This window comes from Varroa jacobsoni, unplaced genomic scaffold (genome assembly GCF_002532875.2).
Source record: "Varroa jacobsoni isolate VJ856 unplaced genomic scaffold, vjacob_1.0 scaffold_451, whole genome shotgun sequence".
Classification (NCBI taxonomy): domain Eukaryota; kingdom Metazoa; phylum Arthropoda; class Arachnida; order Mesostigmata; family Varroidae; genus Varroa; species Varroa jacobsoni.
The window spans coordinates 11,443-23,339 of NW_019213353.1; the positions used below are offsets into that span (position 1 = coordinate 11,443).

Consider the following 11,897-nt stretch of genomic DNA (forward strand, 5'->3'; position numbering starts at 1 on the left):
TGTTTCAATTGCCTGCTCTTGTTTAGAAGAGAGATCATCAACCGATAGCCTCTCCAATGTTACCGATGTCAGACGACCTTTACCAGTACATACTCACATGTTTCCACTGGCCAGAGCTGCTATTGAACTTGTCATTAAAACGACAACAGATCATTCGAATCGAACCTTATAGAAACTACGTAAGATGAATGATGCACGGGCTAAACTACTTGAATGCCTTAGGCGCATGCTCGAGAATTCGTTCGTATAGCAGTTCAGAACCAATCGGAACTTGTATTTCGTCCAAGACCTATGGTTACGCCTGGTGTGTCCTGAGCTGATCTCCTGTTCAAACGTGCGCTTGCAGTTGGCAGGATCGGCGTCTGATCGTAAACATGGGTGAAACTTGTATTTATTCGAGCTGACTGCAGGTACCGTCACGTTTTGTGCTGCACAACTTAACAGTTTCTACATATCTATCAGGTACTCTTTTTGGTAAGCGCAGGATCACTGGATGGCCACTCGTCACAGACTAGCCATCATTTAATACAGTACATTAAGGCGAGCTCTTTCATGAACGAATCGGAGCTTCAGTTAAAATGAGCATTATCCTAACTACTCAACCAACTGCAGTTTCGAGCGACCGATGTTTCCAAGCGAGAACACTTTGACAGAATAACCATATTGGTCGGGTACGCGAAAAGCTTCAGTGGATTCTGTGACAAAGAACAAGGCCAATTTGAAACAAAACCAAAAAGGGCAGCTCTGTTTTGTACATTGATTTTTCGATGCTGAGCTCGATTAGGTAGTTTAATTAAAGTAATTATCCTTTTTACATAGATAATTTGCCCATTCTTCGTTGAGTTCTACACTCACGCACACCATTTGCACATGAATCACGGTAAAATCATACTTCCTGAACCTAATATAATCCTGTAAGCTTATAGCTCGGCAAACCTTAAGGTTGTCAGGTGTGCATAAAATGGCCGAAAACTATGAATTACAGAGAATCGTCAATAAAATTAGCTTCGGAATTCTTTAGCTGAGTCGAACACTTCATTTGATAACTCGAAATTAGCTAACAATCGTGAAAAAGGGTACGCTTTTCAGATAGGTACGGTAATGAAAGAGACATAACCCTCTCTGATATTAGCATTTCTGTCAATGCGAAGTTCCGCTCCTAATTTACATTACTCCACAAGAATATGTCGAAAGTAATAATATCTAAACAATATAATTGATAACACGAATCCTTTTATAGAAGTCGCAGAGCAACCGTTTCCAGCGATGGCATTTGCGGTGTGTAGATATCTGCTGGGAAATTGGCAATCATACGTGTCGCTGGTTAGACGTAGCTATCTGAGTGGCCGTTTTTACCTCGTAGGACCACAGCAAACCTCTACAGGCCAGCTCAGTGTCGTCTGATTTGCATGTCGAAGGGCTCGAATATGATCGGGACGTCCAGAAGCGTAAATCAATCAAGGCCTAAATGTTTTCAGTGGTACGACGCTCATTAACAGAGCCAAAACTCTACTGTCTGTTGGCGTGTATTTCGTGCATTAACAGATGATCCTAGGTTACTAGAATGGTTTGCTACGCAGGGTGCTGACAGCAGGTTATAATTAAATAAACTACCAGTAACCTTAAAAGGTTGCATAACACCTGAGCAGCGGGGAGAGAGGCAGAAGGGAGTGAGTAGAGGTTTTCGAGGCAGCGAACATATTAAATTGTCTTAGTGATATTAAGCTAGGCCATTAAAGAAACGTAATAAATTTTATCGGATCACTATCATTTATTCAGTGGGAAAATCCATTCAACTTCGTTAACAACTATAGGCTGCTATGGACGACTAAATCCCTTCTGAGGTATATTACTACATAACAGTTTAGAAAACGACATACTAGCTATACATACTCGGAGGAGATTTTGACCATTTATGCTGGCCTTTGGGTTCAATACGCTGGCCAATATCTTGCATAGTTTACAGATATTTAAAGTTGGCGATCGTCTACATATGAAGCAGCATAATGCTTGTAATTCATTCTTTTAATAGTCCTCAGAGCTGTTTCGGCTAGATACTATTCCAAGCGAGAAAGTAATCCTCTTACAGACATGCTAAAGATCTTATATTAGTATTCGGGACATCATAAAACTAGCTCGGTCGATGGCTTAACGCTGTTGGGCGTATTCCGTGTAGTTTCGTAACCATGGATGGATGGTTTGGAAGCGGAGCCGTCCTTCCGGGAAACGGAATCTCGATCTGTCAAGCGCGCTTCATGCCGATCGTCGTGTTCTATTGATATACTGTGACGAAGTGGGCACTCAGGACGGACAACGCACGCGTCTAAAGCTAACCATGGCGGCTAACAGGCCTGAAATTGAGTCTCAGACTCGTCCATCGATACGCAGTTTCCGCACTCATATTGGTGTTGTACTCTAACTGCTTGGGAAGACACAAGATCGTGACCGAATTCACCCACAGATAGCCGTCATAGCAAACCCTGCACCAATAACTTGTAGTGGCACTTGTTCTAGCAGGCGTAAACTCCATATTTCTAAACTAGCTGCCACTACATGGCTAAACTGATAATGTTATAATAAAACCAGTAACAGCGGCTAGTGCCATTGAAAACAATTATCATGACTTTTTTTTCTGATATCTTGAAAAAATATCCATGCATAAATAGCTGCCAGCTATCAGAACGGTAATTTCCGCTATCGCTTAGGGGCACGTTGTAGACCAGGTTCGAAGTCGGGCGTAGATTCATTTCGTTTCGTGCTGGAAGCCAGCCAGCCAGCCGTCTGATGGAATGCCTAGCGCCAACACCGGACGTGAAACCTATAGGTATAAGTATGTTGTCCTAGTACTTTGACGTTCGCAAGGTATATTCCGACGAACGTAGAAACGCAATGTATGCAAACAAAAGTCCTTTAACTAAGTATCTGTTAGGCTGGAGGGAGTGCTCCCTGTACGTAACTAGGTATACAGAGGCGGAAGTAGATACGGCCGTACGCCCGGTCAAGGCTAGCAAAATATTACTCTCAATAGGCATAAGAAGTTGAGCCGATTTTATGTGCATTAGAATCACAGGACAAGTAGATGTCAAGGGTTTTAGGGCTTGCTAACCCTACCCGAATGCTTGATCCTGAAAGATTCCATGGTGCATGAAATCTTTCAGAGGTTAGTTTTTTTTACCGCTCTTAAAAAAGACCAGCGGTTTTTGATGGCTCCAAACTTTGTCGAAACTTAGCAATATGGCCATTTTCAAAGGCAGGCTTGCGCCTCAGCTGCCCTGGACTTCTGCAATAGTACACCGTGGTTTGGCAATAATGTCTACCATGTTTTTACCAATAACAACGTGATGTCGAGTTACATTACAAAGCTGCTTTTCTTAATTATTCAGCCGAGTGGTAATAACTGTAACAACGACCTGCCTAATGGTTGCTTTCTAAAGAGGAATAGTCGTAGTCTTCATAAACGCAATACTTGACAGCGACAACAAGGTGTCGTTCGACACTCAACGGTATAAACGTGTAGACTTTCGGCATTCATATGGGATACAGCCAGTATATATATGTGTATATATATATATATATATAGCCGCGGAGTGTGTACTAAAGACTCAAACAAATTCTGTTTTCAGAAATCAATGTGTCCATCTTAAAACAATCCATCTTAGATTATGTGAAATTTTTAAACCCAAATAATATTAGTAAACTTGCAATGATATATAGCAGTTTTTTGCGAATTTTGGGTTCTGCTACCAGGAATTTGTCAATGTATTTGTCAAGCGCACTTATCTGTATCTAGATAAATTTATTAGATAAAAAGATGTTGCCAAATGAGGAGCAGTTCTAGTGCTATAGAAGAATATAGTATAGTATTTTTTAATATTAAAGTATTGCATATGCATTGTGATATATAAACAAAGTGTTAAGTTGGATAAAGTTATGAAACTAACATACTTAAATCAATGTAATTCTTTCCAGAATTCAAATTGCCAGTTGCCTCCTGTTCACGTTGAAAACTCTAGCCCAAAAGGATGACTTTGTTGTTTATCTATATGGTTTTCGAGTTGAGAAAGCGTTGTATAAAACAAGGATTCCTAGACTTGGAAGGAGCTAGTTTCCAGATCACTTAGCTAGAATAGGTTCCTAATACGCTCTCGACATTGCCCATGAGAGTGTAGCTTCCCTTGTCGTAGCCAACAAGTTCAGATTTTTCATATCCTACAATAGTATAATAAACGCCATTAGGGTGGACATTTGTTACGCTTTTTGCGCATTGGGTTCGACAAAATAGAGCTGACTTATCATTTTTTTCTAATTAATTAGTTAGTATCTTAGCAAAAAGCAAAGAAAATAAAGTTTTCGTGTTAGATATATATATATATATATAATGTTCTTTTATTTAAAGACTTAACTAGATGTGGAGAATATGGAGAAATCTTGCTATATAACTCGTATAATTCTGCAGCGTTAAACTGAGCATTAAGTTGATATTCTGTTGGTGTTTCAGGGTTTTTTTTTTTCAGTTTTCAGAGGTCTATCAGAGTGGCTGAAGTGAATTTTCGTTTTTTTGACATCAATCCCATTTTAAAGACAGCCATTTGCGTACGTACAACAAGCTAAAGCATTCGCCGCGAATTCCGCCTTGTTTCGTATAGACATTGTTTTCATCTTCGCGGAAGCTATAATCGGTATCTTATTGATCAGATCTCTGTTATGATGCTAAGACAAACAACGTCAAGCCTAAATTTTCTATTATGAGTCGAAAGTACTTAGCCAGCTGCATGGAAATCTTAATATATAATTAGATATGAACGTTGTACGTTTTACGATATCACGATTCATAGAACATATTCGCTAGCCGAAATCGAAGAGTTCTGTGCATGTTACCAAGTATGGCAATAATAGATCTGCTAATGTCGGTGGTGGACCACCATTGCGAAGTTCGTGATACCGTCTACACTGTTTATCTGACTACGTGTGTGAGGGATGGCTGAAAGTAGGTTCTTGTATTGAAATTAGGACCGGACGGTGAGTGTACAACCATCACCCCTCGTCCGCCTCCGCTTTTTTCTCCCGCGTCATGAGGCTCCTTGTATCCATCGCGAACAAGACAGACTGTCAGAAAGACAAAATGGCCGAGAGAGGGAGTGTCCGCTAAAATACACACGATAGAACGCTCTTCGCCGTCGCTCGTGTCCTACATATCTATTATCACATCGTACATACATTCGAGCGCATCTTCACCAGCTGATCCACTGTGATCCAGGCGAAGTCTGCATCACGTGTACGTCGAACAGACCAGTTTGACACCTCTCGAAGCACTGCCGGCTACTCGCCTATGTCTGCGATCTGCGTGGATTCTGATCAGGTTATGGTTGCAGTTGATAGCCTAAACTATTCAATTAACTGAAAATTAAATTAACTTATTAAATTTATGAAGTTTTGCTTTGATCAAAGGGCCAACAGCTGCATTAGTACCGCTTCGACTCGAAGCCACCTCTCGTCACAGATAACATCCCTATTTGAACTGCTGGGTGGCTATAAAATGTAGCAAGTAACATCGCTATTACTTGCAATAATAATGTTATGTTATTATGGATAAGTACTAATACTATAATGAATACGGCTTTAGTATAAGCTGACTGATAAAAGCAACGAAACACTGAAAGCGATAGCGTCGCATAGAAGGCCGAATATTTTTTTACGAAAACAGATCGTAAGCGATCGTTTCAGGCAAAAAAAAAGTGGCTCTAATACAGACTCTCAAGCGGTCAGTGGCGCGGTACAAGTAATTTTTTTGAGTGTTCTCGGAGAAGCTCGTTTGAGAGTTCCTCAAAATATGGCGAACGTGACGGTAGCTTTTACCTCCATAACTCAACTATACAGTTGAACGAAACGGCCATGTCTATATCATGCTACCGATTCTGCTACTGTTAGAGCAGCAGTATAATTATCCGAGATTATATTCTAAGCTTAGGATGAATCCCAATACCAAGGATAGCAGATTAAAGACACTAGTTAGCTCGACTTAATCATCCTATTTAACTATCCCTTTAGCACCCGAATAGTAAGCTAGGGCTCTGTTCTCGGAAGTCAGTCAGCTGACGCAAGTTGTCATTTTCAGTTGTCTCTCGTCGTAGCCACATCGGGCCTCGCCCACACGTCAACGTAGAAGCATATTGATTTTATCAACTATCCAGTAAAGAAAAAAAATATCGCAATCCACGATTGTTATTCAGCACGTCAATCATTTCAATATCGGTTGCCCAATAGCACTTAAGCCAATGAAGTTAAGCCTGGTAGACGCTTCGCTTGTAAGGTATGTCATCCATCACCGTTTTCTATAAATTTTTGCTCGGTTTGAATGCTCCATCATAGACGTAGTGAATAGGTACAATTACTCGAACGCACGAACCTAGGCCATCGATACGTTGAAGTCGGGCCGTTATTGGCGCCTGGGGCCACCAACAGGAATGGCGTGAAGGTATCAACAGGAGCGTAAGAGTTTCCGCGAACTTCGGCATCGCCTTAGTGAAAGAGGCATGAACGTAACCGTGAAGACCCTCGAAGACTCCTCATCCGCGCGTAGCGGATATGCATGAGGCGCAATCGCACATCAACCGGCTGAAGGCGAGGCATCTTGTTTAACAGATGCCGACACTCTCATACACATACATACAAATGTAGACTACCAAATAGAAGGGGGAGATGACTAAGAGGAAAGGTAACGACCCCCCTCTACAGCTATGTCCGCATAGCAGAATACTGTCTATACGGGAACCTACGATGTACACTCACATACATAATCGGCGCAGATATGGACATGAGTGCACGAACCCAACGTTGTAGTGAAACGAGCGTTGTTAAGGAATAGAGTGGTGCGATCATGCTCTAAGCCGTACGGGACTGCGTGATTTTCCTGACATCGCCTGCAGTGAGTCGAGACGAACGACAGCGGTAAAAGTAACAGCGTTGTCTGGTCGCTTGTTGCCGTGGACAAAAATGACCATGTTGCTGAGTCGTCCAGTCGTGCAGGCCTTATGCAGCGTCAAACGGGAAGAAAAAGAAGAAGCCGTGCCTCTGTAATCGACGAAGACATGCTTTCCTGCCTTTTGTCAGTCGGTGCCACAGATCAACCGTACTACTTCTGCTGGCATTACTACAACCACAATCAAGTCTCAGACAATATGAAAACTTCTAAGGGAGTCTCTCTAGCGAGCGCTGAGGTAAACAGAGAGACAAACGGGAACCGGAGGGCTCAGTAAATCGAGACGACGATAACGATGAAATTGAAGAAAAATGAACCAATGCAACAAGGGAACGCCAACGGCCAAAGACAACAAGTTTCAGTAGGGAAAGGCATTTCTGGCTTCGCCCGCGCGCCTGTCACCTTACGTTCTGACGAAGCGCACAAAACCAGAAAGAGAGGTATTAAAAAGGTTCAGCGCCTGCGCAGCGATGTACACAGGCATATATACAGACGCACACCTGCGAGTCAGACGCGCTGATAGCATTTGGCCTGAGTGAGTATATCGCGAAACCGTGGATGCCGATGCTCTCTTCCTACTTACCTGTCGGACTATACAAGTGCGAAACGCTACATCAGTGTGTTATGCTATTATTGGTTTCAGCCGACAGCCTGTTCTACCTTGTCGCAGTCATCGTGGTTGTTGTACGGTTGCCATGACAGAGGGAAATCATCGTGAAACCCGAATTACCATCAACCCAGTACGGAGTTTAGCAGGTAGCTAGTGGTTTATACAGTGGAAAAACACGGAGTAGGGAACGATGGGGGGGAACAGGGGCTGGCTACAAAAGACAGTATCTGTTCTTCTACAAGAGAAACAGCATCACAGCAGCAGCAGCAACAGATCACGACAAACAGACAAAAACAAGCGGGCAGTGTCAGACGTGCTGCTGGTAGTGATGCTGCCGCCGCCGAAGGCTGTGAAAGTGCATAATGGATAGTAGAAGTTGATTCTAGTTGTAGTAGTGGTAAGCGTTGCCAGCTTGTCTTTCGGTCTGTTTGTCTGTCTGCCTCTATACCTATCTACAATGGGTGGGAGTGCAATGAGCAAGATGCATAGATAAAAGTGGGAGTGGGAGAGGACAAAACAAACGGAAAGGGACGCACAAAAGGAAGGTCGATGCCGCTAAAGTAGATTAGACCAGTTTTGGCACTTTAGCAGCCTCAGAGTTTGGCCTGAAGTTCACCGAAAAGTACTAACGACAACAGCGACATAAGCGCTGGAATATAGATGAACAGAATAGATACACGCACTAATACGTGCATACAGCTGCGTAAACCTCTTCAGATAGTCGACTTTTTTTTCTGCGGGGCCTATTGTAATTCGCTTGTACGACTAAACACGAATAGTAGCAAGATCACAAACGTGCAGCGAAGATTAGCGTCCCGAATGTATGCGAACTTATTTTTTCTGCTTTAATTATTGGTATCTTTTAGTTGATTTTCTAATTTATGGAGGAATGTATGTTTCCAGACGCGAGGACGTTTTTAGATTCGGAGATATCTGTGAGATTGTCTAGCAGTTTTTGATGAAATTCACTCGCGATAAGTTTGTTCTATTTATGAGAAGTTCAATAATATTTGGCATTACGTCTTTTAGCCCAACGTGACCTCTGCCACCAATACCGACAAAAGTAACGTGCTCACCGACTGCATACCGTAAGCTATTTATGCGTTTGATCGATGCAAGTACTTCTATTCGGCTTTTGATACTTATCATACCAAAAACGTACACAACCAAAATGAGGAACTTGCTTGTCGTATAGGAGCTTAGGAGGTCATGCCTAAGATCTTCACTCGGTCTTCGAACGTTCAGTTGATGGTTCGCTGAGATTACGTGCCAAGCATACCTCAACCTATCTAATCGTATGTATGCGTGCATGCATGTGCTCCTATGTGCATCCATTCAAGCGCAGGCAATATCTTAGTATGAAATCCTTATTAGCCAGAAAATTGTTTACCATTCAGTTAATATCTAAAGTTGAACGTAGAACAACGATCACGTTTTATTTATACGTATTTAAGGTTACGTAACCTAAAACTAAAAATAATAAAACAAATACGATTGTCTCATAAGTCAAATGACTTAAAAAATATAATACTTAATGTTTTATTCTTATGATACTATAGAGGGGAATATCTGAAAGCATCGTACCATAGCTATTATCAATTTTGATGGAAAACAATTTGTTTTGTTTTAGAATGGTATTTACTAAATAGATATTGAGTGGATACAGATTCTAGAGACCGATGCTCTACATGAAAATACATGGTATTATCAGGCTGGTGTAATACTGGAAAATTTTCGGTGCAATAACAGCATCCTTCATATCAGTCCTATCTGTGAACTTCAACGCTGCCTTAGGGAATTTCGAAGAACCTGGAAAGGCTATCGGTCCGGTAAAAATTTCGCTACTTGTCAGATAGCTCCCTGCTCAGCATACTAGATTTAGCACAAATAGTATCTCATGAATTTATTGCTGGTGCAGGACCCAGATTGCCATCTACCCCTCATTTAGAAGCCTATACCTAAGCGTCTCCTAATAAATATGAACACTTCAATAATAATCAATTCTATCAGTTCTAAAAAAGAATATAATCGTAGTAAAAGTTCGTGATTATATCTTTCTGCCTATAATTATTTTGTCTCATTTTTTGCCTATTTAGTCTTTTGGATACTTCATTCTTCCATCGCTAACGGCGTTAACTATCTATGCGCCATGTTAATAACCTATAAACGGCTCTTGTCACGTTTTCAGATACCGTTTATTTTGGTTTGTTGCTCCTCGAGCATGCAATAGCTTCGATGCATATCTTCGGCAGCTAATGGAAACCATAGTCACCGTTTAATGGCCAAACGCGACTGGCTCAGACAACTGAGAACTATCGAGGCCATTCTGCCACTAAACAGATGCAGTGGAACGCGACGCACCCTATCGGCATAAAGAAAATAAATTTGAATTGTACAAAAAAGAGAACAGTAAGGCGAAGGGCATCGTGCTTACTACAAGAAGCCACCTGTCGATCATCGTTACCGGCTAAAGTATTGTCGTCTGGCCATGACACCGGTAAAAAAATATGCCGGCCGGTGTAAACAAGCGTACACGTGATGATGATATAGTTCATCATGCCTCATAAACGAACAAAAACTTAACAGATCGATCAATGTTAAAGACCTAGGTAGGTTGATGCACACAGGTGAGGAGGTATTGTGTGCCTAAAAATATCCGTACAAGGTTAATGAGCAGTGCGTAACATGGCTTGAGACTCTCAAACAAACAGGCCCTTTAAGCTATGACCTTCTGGTACTTGTTGGACATTGCAATTTGTTTGTTAATGAAAAGTAGAATCTACTAACGTTGTAGAACTGCAGTAGCAAAACCAAAATAAGAGGTATCTATGTTGTTTGAACTATAGTAAGTGCTGCCCAGTTTTTTCCAATGTGGCTAGCTTGCTACATTGATTAGGACATTCAGAAGAGACACCAACGGCAAAGGCGCGTTCGACTGGCGTTAGATTAGACCATTAGGCTGTATAGAGCAAATAATGTCGGTGGTGTCCCTAACCGAAGCCAAAGTGAATTTCCCTGGTCGGGGGTATCCCTGACCACCACCGAAATTCGATCGAGCTACTTCTGTACTATCTTTGTTCAACCTATAGATTTTACTGACGCTAAAAGTCCGGGTGAATCTTCACTGTAGATTGTAGATTGTCCAACAAGTCAACGCCACGACATTGCTGCGACACAGCCTGCAATATTTATATATCTCAGACTAGTTTTGTGTGTTGGGAAATTGAGTCCGACTCAATTCCTCGGTAGTGCGGATGATCTAATCGACTATGATATGCTATACCATGACGTTCCTGGACAATGTGTTGGTCTGTTATTAAGAGCCGGCTGTAATGTTCTCCTGTCAATTCCAATAACAAAAAACAAAATAGATCATTTGGGTTGATGCTCCGAGTGTCCCTGCTTGTAGAACACGGATTTGTGTCTGAGCTTTACAAGTAACCCTCAGTCCAGGGGCCGTTAGTAAGTATTGCAGAGAACCGATATTCTTCCAGTGTTTGGGATCGTTGAAAACGGTACCGTAGTTAACTAATCGATCCGTCTGCCTTCGGCACTTGAGCAACTTTTTACACGTTTTGCCTCAGCAAACGCGAATGCATGCACTTGTGCTGATCTAAAAATAAGACGTCTACTCAGACGTAGTCAACTGCCCAAAGGTCCAGCAACTGCAATACGTATTTACGTGGCGCCACGCTAAGCTCGAGATTCACTAAATGGTTAACAAACAAACGCAGTTATACGTTTGAAATATAGCTTAAGAGAGGCAAGTGCGAGTCCACTGACTAGCCATATGGGGAATAAAGATAAGGAGGAGAAAAAAAATACTGAAAAACGACATAGGGTAACTGAACAATAATGCGCGCGTACGCCGATGATAGAAACGTGATGTCACGTACTTCTGTTACAGAAGTAAGTTCATAATAGGTAAGATTCAGTGCTCAACAATTCAAACAGACTCAACAGAAAAATCCTTTTTGCAGAAGAAAGCCGCGTTAAGTTCGTATTGAGGGGTAGGTTGATCTTTCCGGAGCGCATGTGATTGAACTCTCATTTATTGATGCAAGATCCGAGATGCTTTTTGCGTGTTTACAAAAACAATTCTCGTGGTTAAGTTTCCCTCTTATAAATGAAGATATCCGGTCTTCAGTGTAGAAAGAACTGCGGAAAGGGTTTGACCGCTGTCCAAAGCCTTTAATGGATCAATATTAGTCCATTTTACCTAGCATCTAATAACGGTTGACTAAAATAAAAAATATCGTTTAAGCCTAATCTAGGATCGTTTACTTTGCCGTTTTCAAATTGTTCAAA

At 41.7% G+C, this 11,897-nt stretch overlaps 1 long non-coding RNA gene across 2 annotated transcripts; it reads left to right on the forward strand.

Moving 5' to 3' along the window:
• Nucleotides 1-5,544: 5,544 nt before the first annotated feature.
• LOC147753479 (uncharacterized) lies at nt 5,545-10,403 on the forward strand. 2 transcript variants are annotated; one of them, XR_015311107.1, is made up of 5 exons: nt 5,545-5,761; nt 6,116-6,310; nt 7,623-7,735; nt 8,619-8,884; nt 9,778-10,403. It is a non-coding gene; the product is annotated as an uncharacterized LOC147753479 (long non-coding RNA). The 2 variants fall into 2 exon arrangements; XR_015311108.1 differs by lacking the exon at nt 7,623-7,735.
• The last annotated feature ends 1,494 nt before the right edge of the window (nt 10,404-11,897 follow it).